General features: G+C 51.5%; 1 long non-coding RNA gene, 1 other non-coding gene and 2 pseudogenes across 2 annotated transcripts in view; 2 read left to right on the top strand and 2 right to left on the bottom strand.

The window, feature by feature from the left end:
- Window positions 1–10,468, bottom strand: part of LOC140208561 (uncharacterized) — a 29,610-nt gene extending 19,142 nt beyond the window's left edge. The window contains exons 1-2 of the long non-coding RNA XR_011888824.1: window positions 10,394–10,468; window positions 8,691–8,793 (exon numbers count right to left, since the gene is read on the bottom strand). This is a non-coding gene — a long non-coding RNA (uncharacterized lncRNA). The remainder of the gene's footprint in view (window positions 1–8,690; window positions 8,794–10,393) is intronic.
- LOC140208782 (U2 spliceosomal RNA) lies at window positions 4,040–4,222 on the bottom strand. Its single transcript, XR_011888937.1, has one exon. It is a non-coding gene; the product is annotated as a U2 spliceosomal RNA (small nuclear RNA).
- Window positions 10,469–10,881: 413 nt separating the features above from the next.
- LOC140208793 (U2 spliceosomal RNA) lies at window positions 10,882–11,013 on the top strand (annotated as a pseudogene).
- Window positions 11,014–16,093: 5,080 nt separating this feature from the next.
- On the top strand, window positions 16,094–16,274 carry LOC140208855 (U2 spliceosomal RNA; annotated as a pseudogene).
- Window positions 16,275–18,327: the final 2,053 nt, after the last annotated feature.

Raw genomic sequence — 18,327 nt, 5'->3', positions numbered from 1 at the left:
TAAATCTCCGGATGAAGCTCAGTTTTCTTGACAATCAGCATTCCTCTGCTCCGGACTAATTAACGGACTGTTTATTCTCCTTGTTCTTACATGCTTGTTTCTTCAGTAGATCCAGATCCAAAACTTTTGATAGGGTTTTCAAAACATCTCTCCAAAAGCTTACAGCTTTGGATTTTTATAATCTGAGGGCTTTTGCCCTGGGTTTGTAGGGTAGGTATTTTTCGTATTTTCGGATAAGTTTTCTTTCTTTACTGATTCTGTATTTTATTTATTCTTTTTTACTTTTTATTTTTCTTTCTTTGAAACTTTATAGGCCTATATCCTTGCTAAATGTGGATTCCAAGATATTTTCAAAATTACTGGCAACTAGACTGGAGAAAGTATTGCCTCCAATTATTTCTGTTGACCAGACTGGATTTATTAAAAATCATTATTCCTTCTTTAATATTAGGAGATCAATGAATATTGTTTATACTTCTTCATCCAGAACTCCAGAATGTGTCATTTCACTGGACACTGAGAAAGCTTTTGACAGAGTCGAATGGACATATTTGTTTAATTCGCTTGAGAAATTCAATTTTAGTCTGATATTTATATCTTGGATTAAACTGATATACCTTACCCCCTTCGGCTTCGGTATTTACCAATAATCAAAGATCTCCCTTTTTTCAGTTATTTCCTGGTACTCGGCAGGGTTGCCCTCTTTGTCCATTATTATTTGATATTGCCCTGGAACCTTTAGCTATTGCTATTCGTGACTCTCCTAATATATTTGGCATTACCCGCAGGAATGAGATACACAAACTATCACTATATGCAGATGATTAATTATTATATATCTCTAACCCTGAGAAATCCATTCCGGCAGTTTTAGCTCTGCTTCCTCAGTTGAGTAACTTTTCCGGTTACAAATTGATTAATAAGAAGCATAAGGACTTACTGAAGTTCAATTTTTTTTCCTAAATCCTTTTTTAATACTGTTGATTCCAAAAGTTCCTCTTATATATGGCAGAATAAAAATCTCAGATTAAGTGAAAAATACTTACGTAGAACATAGACATAGAACATAGAATAGTACAGCACAGTACAGGCCCTTCGGCCCACAATGTTGTGCCGACCCTCAAACCCTGCCTCCCATGTAAGCCCCCCATCTTAGATTCCTCCATATACCTGTCTAGTAGTCTCTTAAACTTCACTAGTGCATCTGCCTCCACCACTGACTCAGGCAGTGCATTCCATGTACCAACCACTCTCTGAGTAAAATACCTTCCTCGAATATCCCCCTTGAACTTCCCACCCCTTACTTTAAAGCCATGTCCTCTTGTATTGAGCAGTGGTGCCCTGGGGAAGAGGCGCTGGCTATCCACTCTATCTATTCCTATTATCCTCTACACCTCTATCATGTCTCCTCTCATCCTCCTTCTCTCCAAAGAGTAAAGCCCTAGCTCCCTTAATCTCTGATCATAATGCATACTTTCTAAACCAGGCAGCATCCTGGTAAATCTCCTCTGTACCCTTTCCAATGCTTCCACATCCTTCCTTTCGTGAGGTGACCAGAACTGGACACAGTACTCCAAGTGTGGCCTAACCAGAGTTTTATAGAGCTGCATCATTACATAGCGATTCTTAAACTCTATCCCTCGACTTATGAAAGCTAACACCCCATAAGCTTTCTTAACTACCCTATCCACCTGTGAGGCAACTTTCAGGGATCTGTGGACATGCACCCCGAGATCCCTCTGCTCCTCCACACTACCAAGTATCCTGCCATTTACTTTGTACTCTGCTTTGGAGTTTGTCCTTCCAAACTGTACCATCTCACACTTCTCCGGGTTGAACTCCATCTGCCACTTCTCAGCCCACTTCTGCATCCTATCAATGTCTCTCTGCAATCTTTGACAATCCTCTACACTATCTACAACACCACCAACCTTTGTGTCGTCTGCAAACTTGCCAACCCACCCTTCTACCCCCACATCCAGGTCGTTAATAAAAATCACAAAAAGTAGAGGTCCCAGAACAGATCCTTGTGGGACACCACTAGTCACAATCCTCCAATCTGAATGTCCTCCCTCTACCACCACCCTCTGCCTTCTGCAGGCAAGCCAATTCTGAATCCACCTGGCCAAACTTCCCTGGATCCCATGCCTTCTAACTTTCTGAATAAGCCTACCGTGTGGATCCTTGTCAAATGTCTTACTAAAATCCATATAGATCACATCCACTGCACTACCCTCATCTATATGCCTGGTCACCTCCTCAGATAACTCTATCAGGCTTGTTAGACACGATCTGCCCTTCACAAAGCTATGCTGACTGTCCCTGATCAGACCATGATTCTCTAAATGCCTATAGATCCTATCTCTAAGAATCTTTTCCAACAGCTTTCCCACCACAGACGTAAGGCTCACTGGTCTATAATTACCCAAACTATCCCTACTACCTTTTTTGATGGGGGACATTTTGGCCAATTCCCTGCCCTCCCCTTTAATGGCTGCACGCCAGGTTTAATTCCCAACCGTTCTAACGGAACTGGCTCCAGCCTGAAGCTGTCTGTCGTTCGGAGCGTTCCCACAGTGATGTATTTCCGCCTCCTGTCCAGTGGCACAGCTTCCAGTGGATGTGCGGGTTTGAGACTCCCCCACGAGACCCCGGGGAATTAGACAGGAAGAGCCCGGGGGCCGGGGCTCAGTCTGGGACACTGGTGTCCCGGGGCGGGATTATCCCGGGAGAGAATCCTTTTGCTCCCTTTGCTGAGGACGGTGCATTCGGCAGGTCTGGCTGATATAATGATGTTAAATTGACAAATACCTCGGCAGTGACCCTGGATCTGCAGCGATCTCGGACACGGCCCTGAAGTGTGATTTTATAATCATCGGTTCCCCAATGCAGAGTGACGGTGAGAAACGGGACTGATTATTCAATCTGTCACTCATTGTCACCGGTCAGTTAATTGTGTGTGATTCTGAGTGAGTCGGGAGCAGCTTATTTATCCCTGCACACGAGCAGCTCACACATTGTTTAATTTACATTTGTCATGATGAAATCAATAAACCACTGTAATTTCCTGTCTTGGTGTCGGACTCGAGTCTCACTAGAGGAGAAACAGTACCCTGGGGTTACTGCTGCCCACCGCACCCGGTGAACTGCAATAATGGTGTGAGCTCCTCACACTGGTACGGCAGCGTCTCAGCTCCAGGCTGAGGGATGTCAGTCTGATAGTGTCTGGTCCCCAGGATCTGTTCACTCCCCATCCCGGCTGACCACCGCATCCTCTCACGCCAGATACTCGCACTATCCCGATCCCCACCTTCCTGCGTGCTTTCTTGCTCTCACAGTCAAAAACAATAAAGGAGATTGGAAGCTCATATACTGTATAATATCGGACCCACGTCCACCAAGGTCGCAAACAGAAGGGAACAGAAGCAATCAACACGGGCTGAAGCTCCCTCTTTACAGACCTGGCACACAAACCCGGGGCCAGACAGAGTCAAGCTTCCTCCGCACAGACCCAGCTCACACCCCCACAATCAAAGCATCTCATAATCTTATACACCTCTATCAGGCCACCTCTCATCCTCTGTTGCTCCAAGGAGAAAAGGCCAAGTTCACTCAACCTATTCTCATAAGGCATGCTCCCCAATCCAGGCAATATCCTTGTAAATCTCCTCTGCACCCTCCCCATGGTTTCCATATCCTTCCTGTAGTGAAGCGACCAGATCTGAGCCAGTACTCCAAGTGGGGTCTGACCAGTGTCTATATAGCTGCAACATTACCTCTCGGCTCCTAAATTCAATGCCACGATTGATGAAGGCCAATATACCGTACACCTTCTTAACCACGGAGTCAACCTGCACAGCTGCTTTGAGCATCCTATGGACTCGGACCTCAAGAACCCTCTGATGCTCCACACTGCCAGGAGTCTTACCATTAACACTACCTGTAAAAGTACAACGAAGGAATAGGGAAAAAGCCTAAGAAGGTTAATGCGTACGGATAACTGCATTCTACTCTTTATTTGTTGTTTAATCTCCCCGAGGGGAGGTGCAGCATTCCGAGGGGCACTGCAATACTGGGTCAATGCACGGAGTGGACGAAGGAAGCCCCTATTCCATCTTCCTGTTCCAAAAATCAATGTAATATATGGTCCCAGATAAGGGACGCATCAGATTTTAAACTGATAAGAACTGATTTTTTTGAAAAATATACTTTATTCAGAAATATTACAAAATAAAATTATTTGCGAAAAAACATTTGTTGACCCTAAGTCCTTATAGAATAAATAAAGTTATTTACAATAAATCATGTGTTTACTCTGTCCTTATTCAAAATAAAGATGTTTACAATAAATCATTCATTGACTCTCATTCCTTTACTGATGTTCCATTACAGTCTATACCTTTCCACATTTCCAGCCACTCCTGTAGCACGATGTTGATTCATCTATCCACACCACTGAGGAGAGGAATACTCTTCCCCACCCGACTCCTCGCACTCCCGCGCGCGGGTGACAAACCTTAAACTGTGGTCCTTCTCCACCCGGCTTTTGCGGTGGCTGCACCAAGTTTGAGTGCATCTCTCAGCACGTGATTTATAATTTAAATTTTTAATATTTACTATCGATTTGTACTCCAGGGAGCACGAAGAGCAGAATCAAATATCGCTGTGATGATTGTACGCTCTAGTATCAATTGTTTGGCAACAATAAAGTACTCCTGCAGCTGAGAATGTGCCAGTCGGCAGCACATTCTCCCACGGACATCTCCATGTGCTGGTAAATCATCAATTTTCGGGCCGACCGAAGAGCGTCCTTCACCGAGTTGATGATCTGACAGCAGCACCGGATGTTGGTCTCCGTGTGCGTCCCCGGGAACAGCCCGTAGATCAGAGAGTCCTCGGTTACGCAGCTGCTGGGGTTGAAACGTGACACCGTCCCTTCTGTCATCCTCCACACCCTCTGCGAACTGACTGTGCGAAGAGGTGGGTCACAGACTCCTCCTCACTGCAGTCCTCCCGTGGGCAGTGGGGAGCGGAGACGATGTTCCAGGCGTACAGGAGGGATCTGACTGGGAGGGCCCCTCTCATCGCCAGCCAGGCAAGGTCCTGGTGACTGTTGGTGAGGTCTGGCGATGAGGCATTTTGCCAGATGAACTGGACGGTCTGCTCAAGGAACCACCCCACTGTGTCCATCTCGTCCTTCTCCTGCAGTGCCTGCAGGACATTACGTGCCGACCACTGCCTGATGACCCTGTGGTCAAAGGCGTTCTCCTGGAAGAACTTTTCTATGAAGGACAGGTATGGCAGCAACGACCAGCTGACGGGGGCGTTGCGCGGGAGTGGGGCCAGACCCATCCTTCCTAGCCCGGGTGACAGGTAGAGCCTGGGCACATAGTGGTACTTGGTGCCCACATACCTGGGCTCTACACACAACCTGATGCAGCCACACACGAAGCTGGCCATCAGAATGAGGGCAACATTGGGGACGTTCTTGCCCCCATTATCCAGGGACTTGTGCATGACGGTCCGTCTCACCCGCTCCACCTTGGATCCCCAGACGAATCTGAAGACAGCTCGGGTGATTTCCGAGCTGCAGGAGCTGGGGACGGGCCACACCTGCGCCAAGTACAGCAGCCCTGAGAGCACCTCACACCTGATGACCAGGTTCTTGCCCGTTATCGACAGGGAGCGCCCTCCCCACAGTCCCAGTTTCTGTTTCACCTTGGCAGTCCGCTCCTGCCAGTTCTTGTTGCACGCCTCAGCCCCTCCAAACCAGATCGCCAACACCTTCACGTGGTCAGACCTGATGGCGAAGGGGACGTTGGATCGGTCCGGCCAGTTGCCGAATAGCATAGCTTCGCTCTTCGTGCGGTTGACCCTGGCCTCCGACACTAGCTCAAACTGTTCGCAGATGCCAATCAACCTGCAAACTGACCTCGGATCAGAGCAGAAGAGGGTGACGTCGTCCATGTACAGGGAGGTTTTCACTTGGGTCCCTCCACTGCCTGGCAGCGTCACCCCTCTTATGCCCTCATCCCTCCTGATGGCTTCGGCAAAGGGTTCAATGCAGCAGACAAACAAGACAGGGGAGAGAGGTTTCCCACCCATTGACCTGGACTGCACTACAGATGTCTGTGTCGAGCAGCTGATCTGATTCCGGATTCCCTCCCCAAAACCAATTTTGGAGAGCACATCCGCCATGTACGTGTGCAATATCCTGTCGAAGACTTTCTCCTGGTCCAAGCTGACCAGGCAGGCGTTCACCCCCGTCCTGCACATCGGCGATGGTGTCCCTCAGCAGCGTGAGGCTGTCTGAGATCTTCCTGCCCGGTACAGCACAGGTTTGGTCCGGGTGGATCACCTGTCCCAGAGCAGACTCGACCCTGTTGGCAATGGCCTTCAACAGGATCTTGTAGTCCACATTCAGGAGAGATGGGTCTCCAATTCCTGATGTCCTCCCTTTCCCCCTTCTGCTTGTAGATGAGGGTGATCGTGCCCTTCCTCATGGACTCTGACATACTGCCGGCCAGAAGCATAGCGTTGTACACTTCCAGCAGGTCTGGGCCCATCCAGTTCCACAGAGCCGAGTACAACTTAGCCGGTAAGCCGTCGCCTCCGGGAGTCTTACCCGACCCAAAGGAATGGATGGAGCCTGTCAACTCGACCAGAGTCAGTGGCTGATCCAGACTCTCCCGCTTGCCGTCGCCTAAGACCTGCGTGATAGATGACAGGAAGTTGCGGGAGGCTGTGGATTCTGTGGCCTTTTCATCGTACAGACCGGCATAGAAGGACCTGCAGATCCTCAGTATGTCATTCTACGAGGACACGACTGAGCCGTCCTCTTCCTTAAGGTTGAGGATCACAGAGCTCCCCTTGTGCACCTTCTGGAAGAAGAAGCCTGAGCACGTCTCGTCCTGCTCCACGGTTTGGACCCTTGATCGGTAGATGATCTTGGAGGATTCGGCGGCAAGGTGCTGGGCTTTCCGGCTCTTCACCTCTCGCAGTTCCTCCCCGACATCCACCCCCTTCGCCTGCAGAAGGAGGAGTTGCTGCAACTCTGTCTGGAGTTTACGCAGTTCCATATAACCATATAACAATTACAGCACGGAAAGAGGCCATCTTGGCCCTTCTAGTCCACGCTGAACTCTTACTCTCACCTAGTCCCACCGACCTGCACTCAGCCCATAACCTTCCATTCCTTTCCTGTCCAATTTAACTTCAAATGACAACCTCAAACCTGCCTCGACCAGTTCCCTCTGCTCCTGGCTTGCTTTCTGGATACCCTTGCGTATGAAGAACTTCTTGATGTTCTCCTTGGTGGCTTCCCACCAGAGAACTGGGGAATCAAAGGTTTTCAAGGTTTTCCAACCTGTGTACTCCTCCTCTAGTCCTACTTGTAGCAGAAAGAGTGAAGATGTATCAATTAGTCGGCCAGGCAGCATCTCTAGGGAGAGGTACAGTCGACGTTTCAGGCCGAGATTCTTCCTTCAGTTAGTCCTGACGAGGGGTCTCGGCCTGAAACGTCGACTGTACCTCTTCCTGGAGATGCTGCCTGGCCTGCTGCGTTCACCAGCAACTTTGATGTGTGTTGCTTGAATTTCCGGCATCTGCAGAATTCCTCGTGTTTGTGCATCAGTTAGTGATCTCCAAACTGAGTTGGGTCTCACTGATGTAGAGGAGGCTACACTGGGAGGAAGAGTGATTATGAAAGAGGTGTAGGGATAGATGTAACACTTATTGTGGTTGCAGGGTGTTTGGCAGACGAGAGTCACAGCGAGAGTGATCCCTGTGATAAATGGAGACGGACGTGGAGAGGAAGATGTGCCTGGTGGTGAGATCCTGGTGGAGATAGTGGAAATTGCAGAGAATATGTTGAATGCAGAGCTTCAGTGAATGGCAGATGCAGAAAAGGTAATCCTATCGTTATTATGTCGTGGAGGGGACATGGGGAGAGGGCAGACGTGCAGGAAATGGAGGAGTTACGGGTGAGTTCTGTATTGATTGCAGTGGGCAGGAAACCCCTTTATTGATTGAAAAAAGATTTCTTGGATGTCCTAGCATGAAAAACCTCCTCATAAAATCAGATGCAGCAGAGACAAAGAAACTGAGAGAAGGGAATAGTATCCTTGAAAGTGACAGTGTGAGCAGAGTTTCCATAGGTCCATTTAATGTCAGAAAGTAACTGTTGTGGACAAGGTAACTGTGGGAGTCAGTAGGTTTGTTAAAGAGGCCAGAAGGTAATCCGTTTCTGGAGACAGAGAGAGACAGATCAGGAAAGGGGAGTGAGATCATGAAAATGGACCACCAAGCAAATTTGAGAGAGGGGGTGTATGTTGGTGGGAAAGTTGACAAATCTGACGACAACATGAGGAAATCTGCAGATGCTGGAATTTTAAGCAACACACATAAAAGTTGCTGGTGAACGCAGCAGGCCAGGCAGCATCTCTAGGAAGAGGTACAGTCGACGTTTCAGACCGAGACCCTTCGTCAGGGCTCACTCCAGACTAAGTCTGACGAGCTCCACACGGGAGCTGGAAACAGCATCAATGACGTCATCAATGTGGTGGAGAAAGTTTTACCTGTCTACCTTTGAACGCTCCAAAAACAGCCCAAAATTTTAAAACAACACCAAATTACTTCACTATACTCAATGCGGCACTAGCCAAAGGGCAGATTACAAATCATTTCCTTACTCAATGAGAAAGGTTCAATCTTCTTCCATGGTGTCAGGTAGTTTCTTTGCATCCCAATCGCAGTACTCTTGGCAACTCACAGCAGGCTGGTCCCAGGGTAACTCTGTAACCCAAAATCATAGTCATACTTTATTGATCCTGGGGGAAATTGGTTTTCATTACAGTTGCACCATAAATAATAATAAAACCATAAATAGTTAAATAGTAATATGTAAATTATGCGAGGAAATAAGTCCAGGACCAGCCTATTGGTTCAGGGTGTCTGACCCTCCAGGGGAGGAGTTGTAAAGTTTGATGGCCACAGGCAGGAATGACGCTCTGTACTGCATCTCGGTGGAATGAGTCTCTGGCTGAATGTACTCCTGTGCCCAACCAGTACATCATGTAGTGGATGGGAGACATTGTCCAAGATAGCATGCAACTTGGACAGCATCCTCTCTTCAGACACCACCGTCAGAGAGTCCAGTTCCATCCCCACAACATCACTGGCCTTACGAATGAGTTTGTTGATTCTGTTCACACAAAATAATCTGCAGATGCTGGGGTTGTTGATTCTGTCGGTGTCTGCTACCCTCAGCCTGCTGCTTCAGAACACAACAGCAAACATGATAGCACTGGCCACCATAGACCCGTAGAACATGCATCATAAAGACCTGTGGCTAGTACATTCTGCCCAGGAGATGTGCCCTGGCACTGAAGAGCAATCTCCCTGTTCAATCACAGCTACACTACCATTTAAAAGAAAATGATTAAAATAAATTTGAGAAACTTCAGCCTTGCAAACAGCCAAGCTTTAAAGTTCCCAAACCACAGCGGGAGAAAGGCAAAGTAGTCAGAATGTTACAGTGCTGGTTATTTAACATTCTGTAATCTACAACTTAGTATTCTTCTATCACACCAATAGTGTTGAACGAATAGAGTTCACTGCATAGGGTTATTGAAACGCTAATCTGTGGCTGGTCCTGCAAAAAAAAAATTGCTCCCCAGGGATGGACGAAAGGAACTGGGATAATAATCTCACGACAGAATGGCAATCTTTTGAAATAAAATAAGTGCTGGGAATACTTGCCACTTCAGTCAGCATTTTGCAGAGAAATAGAGCAAATGTGTCAGGTTAATGGCTCTTAGAACTGATGAAAGATCACTGCCATGATTAAGAATCACATCTGAATCATTAACTGCTTCTTTCTCTACAGAATGCTGCATTACCACCAAATCCTTTTCGGCATTTTATGCCTCTTTTCCCCAGATTTCCACCTTTTTTTTTTCCTCCTTGGAGACGTAGTAAGTGATACAAGCCATAGGTTGGAGAATGTTGTTAAATGCTGGATGGAGCTGGACAAACTTAGGCAAATACAGAATGTTCATAATTACTTCCGGTATTTGGCTGGTGGCAGACGGCAGAAAGGCCTTCGGATGTCAGGAAAGTAGTATACCCACATTCTCCCGATTATCGCCGATTTGTTAATGGAACCAGTTCTGGTCAACAAGCTTTCTTTACCAATGAAGTCCAGCCGGACGGTTAGATTATTTTCTGTGGAAATAATCCATTGACTGCAATGCCGTTATTTGCCACATGCCAGCTCACACTTAAATATTGTCCGAGTTGCAACCCTACCCCCTCCCTTTCATCCGACTCTATCCCGTCCCTCTCCCCGACCAACTCAACTACCCATCGTCCCCCATCAAACGACCTCACTTACCCCATTTACAACCCTCTCCTTCTTCGCAATCCCCAGCCATCGCTTCCACCCGATGTTCCTAGCCACCCTCCTCCCGTTTCCGGAGGACCCCTCCCCAATCACCTGCCCCGCCAGGCTCGCCAAACGACCCGGCCGCAACTTCGCTTTTCTCGCTGCAACGCCTTCCGTAAACGTCATCACGCTTGCAATGACATCAGACGCTAGAGGGCGGGCAGAACAGCTGAGGAGGAGGAGTTTGCATACAAACCAGGGCCGCCTCTCTCATTTGGTTGGCGGAATATCCGCTATTTTACATGATCAGCTGTATTCCGAAAGAGATTTCGCGACAAGGGAGAAAAATACAACTTATGTCAAAGACTGAGCGAAATTACACCAAACCTACTTCAAAAGTTGAAGAGAGGTAGGATAAATCGGTGTCCTGTAGACAGTCGGTCCAACTTAATAGAGGGAAGACTAGCAAGATCCGAAAGGGTCCGGACATTTGTGGTATCGCTTCTCGGCCTTTTGGCTAAGATCAAGTGTAGTATCTGTTCTTATCAGACCAGAAGGCGCAGGAGGAGAGTTCGCGCTGACGCAGGGGTGGATCCTAATGCTGATTGGCCTCCAATCTAACACCCCATACCAGCGACGACAGCAGTGAGTTAGAAGATGGCAGCAGCGAGCAATACATCAGCTCGAGGCCAGGGTATCAAGAACACTGTCAGGCTGACAGTGCGAGACCGGAACGGGGGCACCGGCTTCACCCGAGAGACCTTCATCCGGAAGGTCTTGCTGGATTGCTGCGGATTTACGCCCGATGACATCTACTGCGTCCAGGACTTCGCAGGCTTCTTCGATGTCACTTTCCGGCAGGCTGCAGGGTGGCAGAAGCTGTACCAGCAGCTTCAGCTGAAGGGGACAGAGGCGCCGCTGTCGCTGCTGAAAGCACAGCCCCTCTTTGCAACGGCTACGCAACAGGAAAGGACAATCACGGTGCACATGTTCAACCCGCACGTGCCAGTGGTAGATGTCCTTACGTTCCTCGCTCGGTATGTGGAGAGCGTAGGAACACCAGCAGACGTGAAGGACGGGCTGGGAATCTGGACCAGCAAACGGCAGGTGAAGGTGAAGCTGAGGTTGGATTCCAACGGCGGCATCGTCCACCCCCCCTCCGTCTTCGCCATCGGAGGGAACCGAGGGTACATGGTGTACGCGGGACAACCCAGGGTGTGCCGAAACTGCGGCAAGGAAGGGCACATCGCAGCCCAGTGCAGGGTGGTGATGTGCAAGAACTGTAAAATGGAAGGCCACCTGACCAAAGACTGCACGCAGGCCAAGGCCTGCAACCTCTGCGGACAGGCTGGCCACCTGTACAGAGCCTGCCCGAAGCGTGGGGGCACCTACGCACAGGCGACCAGGGGAGGTGCTGGCCCTGAAAGGGCCCAGGCTGATGCGGACGTACCCGCCAGCGCTGCAGATGAGGCACCCGACAGGACGGATGACGAGACCAGGGAGGAAGGTGCAAGCACCCCAAGACCTGCCACCCCACTGCAGACCCTCCAGGACCAGGCAAACGACGAGCAGGAGTCCATGGAGGAGGGGAGAGCTGAGGCGGAAACCGAATGGAAGGTCGTGAAACGAAAAAAGACCCAAAAGGCGGCGGCCAAGCGACAGAAGGCGGAGCAACGCCAGAAAAGGGCAGGGAACCACGCAGCCCCTGGTACCCTGTCCTCTTCAGAGGAGGAAGGAGTTGGGGGAGGCCAGCAGCCCCGGCGGAAGAAGCGGCTGGCAGAACAGGTGGAGAGGAGGAGAGAGAGGGGAGAAAGTCTGCTGGCCACCCCCCAAGTACAGGAGGCGGAGAGCAGCAGACGCACAGAGCTCCGGGAATCCGGGAGCAGAGCCACGGCTGGTACCCAGCAGCCGGAAGGGGAAGCAGCCCAGGAAGTCAGCAACCGCCCGGGCCCAGACCCAGAACCAGAACGGCCACACACGGAGGAGTACTACCAGCAGTACCTGAGCCCACAGGAGGTGGAAAACTTCACAAAGGCGGTGGGGATGAAGGCTCAGGATGGCAAGAGTGAGGACGGAGAGCAGCCAAAATAAAAGACTTAACGATGGCAGACCTTAAATTGGCGTGCTTGAATGTGCGAAGTTTGAAGAGTACTGGGCGATGCGTCAGCACGCTCCAGTACCTGGACACTGTAAAGGCCGATGTGACCTTCCTCCAGGAGTGTGGACTACCACATCTCCGTAACTACCGGAGGTGGTCACGGTGGTGGAAAAAAGGTTTGTCGGTGTGGTCGGGGGGCAACGATTGTCGCGCTTCCGGCCTGGGGATTCTGCTGCGGGGAGGCAACTTCTCAATCACCCAAGTTAAAGAGGTGGTTGCGGGGCGCCTCCTGGTAGCAGACGTCAAATACCGGGGCACTCCGCTCCGGCTGATCAACATGTACGCCTCCCCCGTGCGGAGCGAGCGGCTGGCCGTCTTCGAGCAGCTCCCACAGCTGCTGGTGACGACACAGCCGGTCGTTCTGGCCGGAGACTTCAATTGCACCATTGATGCGGCTGGAGGACCCGGCAGTGCCGACGGCAGGCTAGACAGTACCTCTAGACTCCTGAGGGAAATGGTGAAGACAGCCAAGCTGCGCGACGCCTTTGGCACCCCCACAGGTGGAGCACAGCCGCAAGCCACCTGGACACGATCGGACGGCTCAGCCCGCTCCCGGATCGACTTCCTCTTCCTGTCTGAGTCCCTCACGGTCAGGTCCACCGACGTCACGCCGGTGTTCTTCTCTGACCACTGCCTTCTGAGAGCCACCTGTCACTTACGGGAGGACCAGAAGGCAGGCAGGGGGACGTGGAAGCTGAACGTAAAGCTGCTGACCCCAGAGAACATCGAGGAACTAGAGAGGGAGTACACAGGTTGGAGAACCTTGAAAGCCTTCTTTGATTCCCCGGTTCACTGGTGGGAAGCCACCAAGGAGAACATTAAGAGGTTCTTCATCCGCAAGGGTATTCAGAAGGCAAGGCAGGAGCAGAGGGAACTGCGTAAACTCCAGACAGAGTTGCAGCAACTTCTCCTTCTGCAGTCGAAGGGGGTGGATGTCAGGGAGGAACTGCGAGAGGTGAAGGGCCGGCAAGCCCAGCACCTCGCCGCCGAATCCTCCAAGATCATCTTCCGATCAAGGGTCCAAACCGTGGAGCAGGACGAGACGTGCTCACGCTTCTTCTTCCAAAAGGTGCACAGGGGGAGCTCTGTGATCCACAACCTTAAGGAAGAGGACGGCTCAGTCGCGTCCTCGCAGACCGACATACTGAGGACCTGCAAGTCCTTCTATGCCGGTCTGTACGAGGAAAAGGCCACAGAATCCACAGCCTCCCGCAACTTCCTGTCGTCTATCACGCAGGTCTTAGACGACGGCAAGCGGGAGAGTCTGGATCAGCCACTGACCCTGGACGAGCTGACAGGCTCCATCCGTTCCTTCGGGTCGGGTAAGACTCCCGGAAGCGACGGCTTACCGGCCGAGTTGTACTCGGCTCTGTGGAACTGGATGGGCCCAGACCTGCTGGAAGTGTACAATGCTATGCTTCTGGCCGGCAGTATGTCTGAGTCCATGAGGAAGGGCATCATCACCCTCATCTACAAGCAGAAGGGGGAAAGGGAGGACATTAGGAATTGGAGACCCATCTCTCTCCTGAATGTGGACTACAAGATCCTGTCCAAGGCTATCGCCAACAGGGTCAAGTCTGCTCTGGGACAGGTGATCCACCCGGACCAAACCTGTGCTGTACCGGGCAGGAAGATCTCAGACAGCCTCGCGCTGCTGAGGGACACCATCGCCTACGTGCAGGACAGGGGGGTGGACGCCTGCCTGGTCAGCTTGGACCAGGAGAAAGCCTTCGACAGGATATCGCACACGTACATGGCGGACGTGCTCTCCAAAATGGGATTTGGGGAGGGAATCCGGAATTGGATCAGACTGCTCTACACAGACATCCGTAGTGCAGTCCAGGTCAACGGGTGGGAAACAGACAGCTTCCCCATCAGGTCTGGAGTCAGGCAGGGCTGCCCCCTCTCCCCTGTCTTGTTTGTCTGTTGCATAGAACCCTTTGTGGAAGCCATCAGGAGGGATGAGGGCATAAGAGGGGTGACGCTGCCAGGCAGTGGAGGGACCCAAGTGAAAACCTCCCTGTACATGGACGACGTCACCGTCTTCTGCTCTGATCCGAGGTCAGTTCGCAGGTTGATTGGCACCTGCGAACAGTTCGAGCTAGCGTCGGGGGCCAGGGTCAACCGCACGAAGAGCGAAGCCATGCTCTTTGGCAACTGGCCCGACCGATCCAGCGTCCCCTTCACCATCAGGTCTGACCACGTGAAGGTGTTGGGGATCTGGTTCGGAGGGGCTGAGGCGTGCAACAAGAACTGGCAGGAGCGGACTGCCAAGGTGAAACAGAAACTGGGACTGTGGGGAGGGCGCTCCCTGTCGATAACGGGCAAGAACCTGGTCATCAAGTGTGAGGTGCTCTCAGGGCTGCTGTACTTGGCGCAGGTCTGGCCCGTCCCCCGCTCCTACAGCTCGGAAATCACCCGAGCTGTCTTCAGATTCGTCTGGGGATCCAAGATGGAGCGGGTGAGACGGACCGCCATGCACAAGTCCCTGGACAACGGGGGCAAGAACGTCCCCAATGTCACCCTCACCCTGATGGCCAGCTTCGTATGTGGCTGCATCAGGTTGTGTGTAGAGCCCAGGTATGTGGGCACCAAGTACCACTATGTGCCCAGGTTCTACTTGTCGCCCTGGCTGCGAAGGATGGGTCTGGCCCCACTCCCGCGCAACGCCCCAGTCAGCTGGTCGTTGCCGGCATACCTATCCCACGTAGCAAAGTTCTTCCAGGAGAACGCCTTTGACCACAAGGCCATCAGGCAGTGGTCGGCACGAAGTGTCCTGCAGGCACTGCAGGAGAAGGACGTGATGGACACAGTGGGGTGGTTCCCTGAGCAGACTGTCCAGTTCATCTGGCAAAATGCCTCATCGCCAGATCTCACCAACAGGCACCAAGACCTCGCCTGGCTGGCGGTGAGAGGGGCCCTCCCAGTCAGAGCCCTCCTGTACGCCCGGAACGTCGTCTCCGCACCCCACTGCCCACGGGAGGACTGCAGTGAGGAGGAGTCTGTGACCCACCTCTTTGCACACTGCCAGTTCGCAAAGAGGGTGTGGAGGAGGATGGACGGGCTAGTGTCACGTTTCATCCCCAGCAGCTGCGTGACAGAGGACTCTCTGATCTACGGGCTGTTCCCGGGGACGCACACGGAGACCAACATCCGGTGCTGCTGGCAGATCATCAACTCGGTGAAAGACGCTCTTTGGTCAGCCCGAAACTTGATGATCTACCAGCACATGGAGATGTCCGTGGGAGAATGCTGCCGACTGGCACACTCTCGGCTGCAGGAGTACGTGCTGAGGGACGCACTGAAACTCGGTGCAGCCACCGCAAGGGCCCGGTGGGGAAGGACCACAGTATAGGTTTCTCCACCCGTGGGAGTGGGAGGGGTCGGTGGGCGAGGAGTATACCCCTCAACAATGAGATGCTAAGCTGAACTACTGGAGTGCCACGTGGGTGGCTATAAACACGGGTATTTTACTGAGTATAATGGAAACGTATGTAAAGGATGAAAAGTTATTGAATGGTTTATTGTATATATTTATTTTTGAATAAAGTATATTTTGAAATTAAAAAAAAAAAAAAATCTGTTCTTATCAGTTTAATATCTGATACGTCCCTTATCTGGGGACCATATATTAAATTGATTTTTGGAACAGGGAGATGGAATAGGGGCTTGCTCCGTCCACTCCGCGCATCGACCCGGTATTGCAGTGCCTCCGGGAACGGTGCACCTTCCCTCGGGGAAACTAACAACAAATGAAAAATAGAATCCGGTTGTCTCCATGCTTCCTGTTTCTGCCCCGTACTTTTCGCAGGCTACATTTGTTTTTAATGAGGGGACACAGCAGCTCAAAGGCAACCATGGGAAAATGGCAACAGAAACAGCACGCACACAATTTACAGCAGTCGTGGATAAAGTCAGGTCGGCAGTAAAACACACGCAGACGATTAATAACGAACGTGGGAATAAAGTACACACACACACATCCAAGGGAAAAGTCAATACGATGCCCGAGCCCCTTCACTGTACAGGCACGGCTCAATGCTATCAGGGACAATCACCAACCCTATTCAATGCACAGCTTACCAACAATTTCCTCCAGCGCTGTTCCACGGTTCTCAGCCTGGAATGAAGCAGAGTGGTCCCTCGGAAATGGCAAAGAGAGCGTCCAGCCCTTCTCATGCAGGAAGGCTGAAGTGCCCGGCCCAGGTAATTCACAGGAACGCTAACGGCTCGGTGCCGGCAGGGTTAAGCTGATTACAAGGCCGGTGGTTAGGTGTGCAGTGATGGGCGAGGAGGGGTCAATCCTTGATTGGCAGGGGGCGTGTCTTCTGACCAGGCGTGGGCAGTGCTGTCACGTGACAGTCAGCACAGTCCACCCCTCGGCAGCCTCGCCACTAGCCAGGCGTTACCGCAGTGAAAAGGAAAGGAATACATCTTACTCTATTTATAAGGTGAACGCTATATCTGACTATACAGAACTAAAGAAAGACAGACGTGCTCTTAAAAATTTGGCAGACAACATAATATACACACAGCGATGATAAATAACGAGAATGAGTGCAATCGCCCAGTTGCCCACCACCCCACCGCCACAAAGCTCCTTCCACAGGGTGCAGAGGTCAGGGTTGGGGATCCATGTCCATGTACAGCTGCCTGCGCGTAAAACGGGGAGGGCTTGTCTCCAGCCCTTGCCTCTGCCCCCACTGCATCTATTCAAGGAGGGTGATACCATCCCGCACGGTCCTCCCGTTAGCTGGTGTCATGAGGGGCAGGATCACTGACTATATCGGGGTGCGCGGTGGTGACCAGGTATCCTGCGACGGTACCGGTCACCCGGGTGTTTTATAAAAAATTACGGTCGCAGGCTCCCTGGTAGATGCCGTTGACCAGCGCCCACTCTCTAACAACCCGGGTGCCCTGACTGACCGTACCCCATTGCGGGCGCCGGTGTAGATCCCACTCCAGGAGGGTGGGGTATCGGACCCTCACAGCGGTCACCACCCGATCCCACAGAGTAGAGCCTACCCGGATCTTCGGCTGCGGCGCCCGTGGGGCGTTGTTGATCAGACAGGCTCCCCGGGGCGCTCGCCTCTTAATGAGAGAGGCTCATGTTGGGGCCCCCCTCATCCCACAGCCGGAGCAGCCCCGCGGCCAGGTGCTCGCAACGTGGGTCCAACTGCTCGGGCCAGTCCACCGGTTTACCGTGGTCCGCCAGGCCTCAAATCCCTCTCTCGTCGGTCCAGCCGGGAATCCTACGCTCGGTGCCTCTACTGGCCATTTTGCCCCTGTTCCAGAACACTTTCCCCACGCAGCGCCAGTGAGGAAACAGATTCTGCAGGTCTCAAAGTCAAGGGCTCTGGGCTCACAGTCTGGGTAGTGAAGGATTTTATTTACAGAAAGCAAACGGGGGAAAATGGCAACGGAAGCAACACGCGCACAACTTACAGTAGTCGGATCAGCAATAAATCACATTAAATCGCGTGGGGACAAAGTATACAACCACCCTTGACTTTGTGCAGGCGCGGCTCTTCTGCTTAGGGACAATATCCACACTCCCAACCCTATTCAAAGCACAACTCACGGACAGCACGGTGGTCCCTCGGAGGTAGCACAAAAGAGAAAGGGTCATGCACACGTGGGCTGCTTTATAGGTCTGGAAGGTCCAGCCCAGGTGATTCACAGGGAAGCCAATGGCTCGGTGCCAGCAGGGTTAAACTGATTACAAAGGCCAATTACCCGAGGCCAAGTACAAGGCTAATTAACGAGGCCAATGGTGAGGTGTGCA

This window comes from Mobula birostris, chromosome 13 (assembly GCF_030028105.1).
Source record: "Mobula birostris isolate sMobBir1 chromosome 13, sMobBir1.hap1, whole genome shotgun sequence".
Taxonomy (NCBI): Eukaryota; Metazoa; Chordata; class Chondrichthyes; order Myliobatiformes; family Myliobatidae; genus Mobula; species Mobula birostris.
Note: the sequence above shows the minus strand (reverse complement) of the source record. Positions and strands in the feature narration are given on the sequence as shown.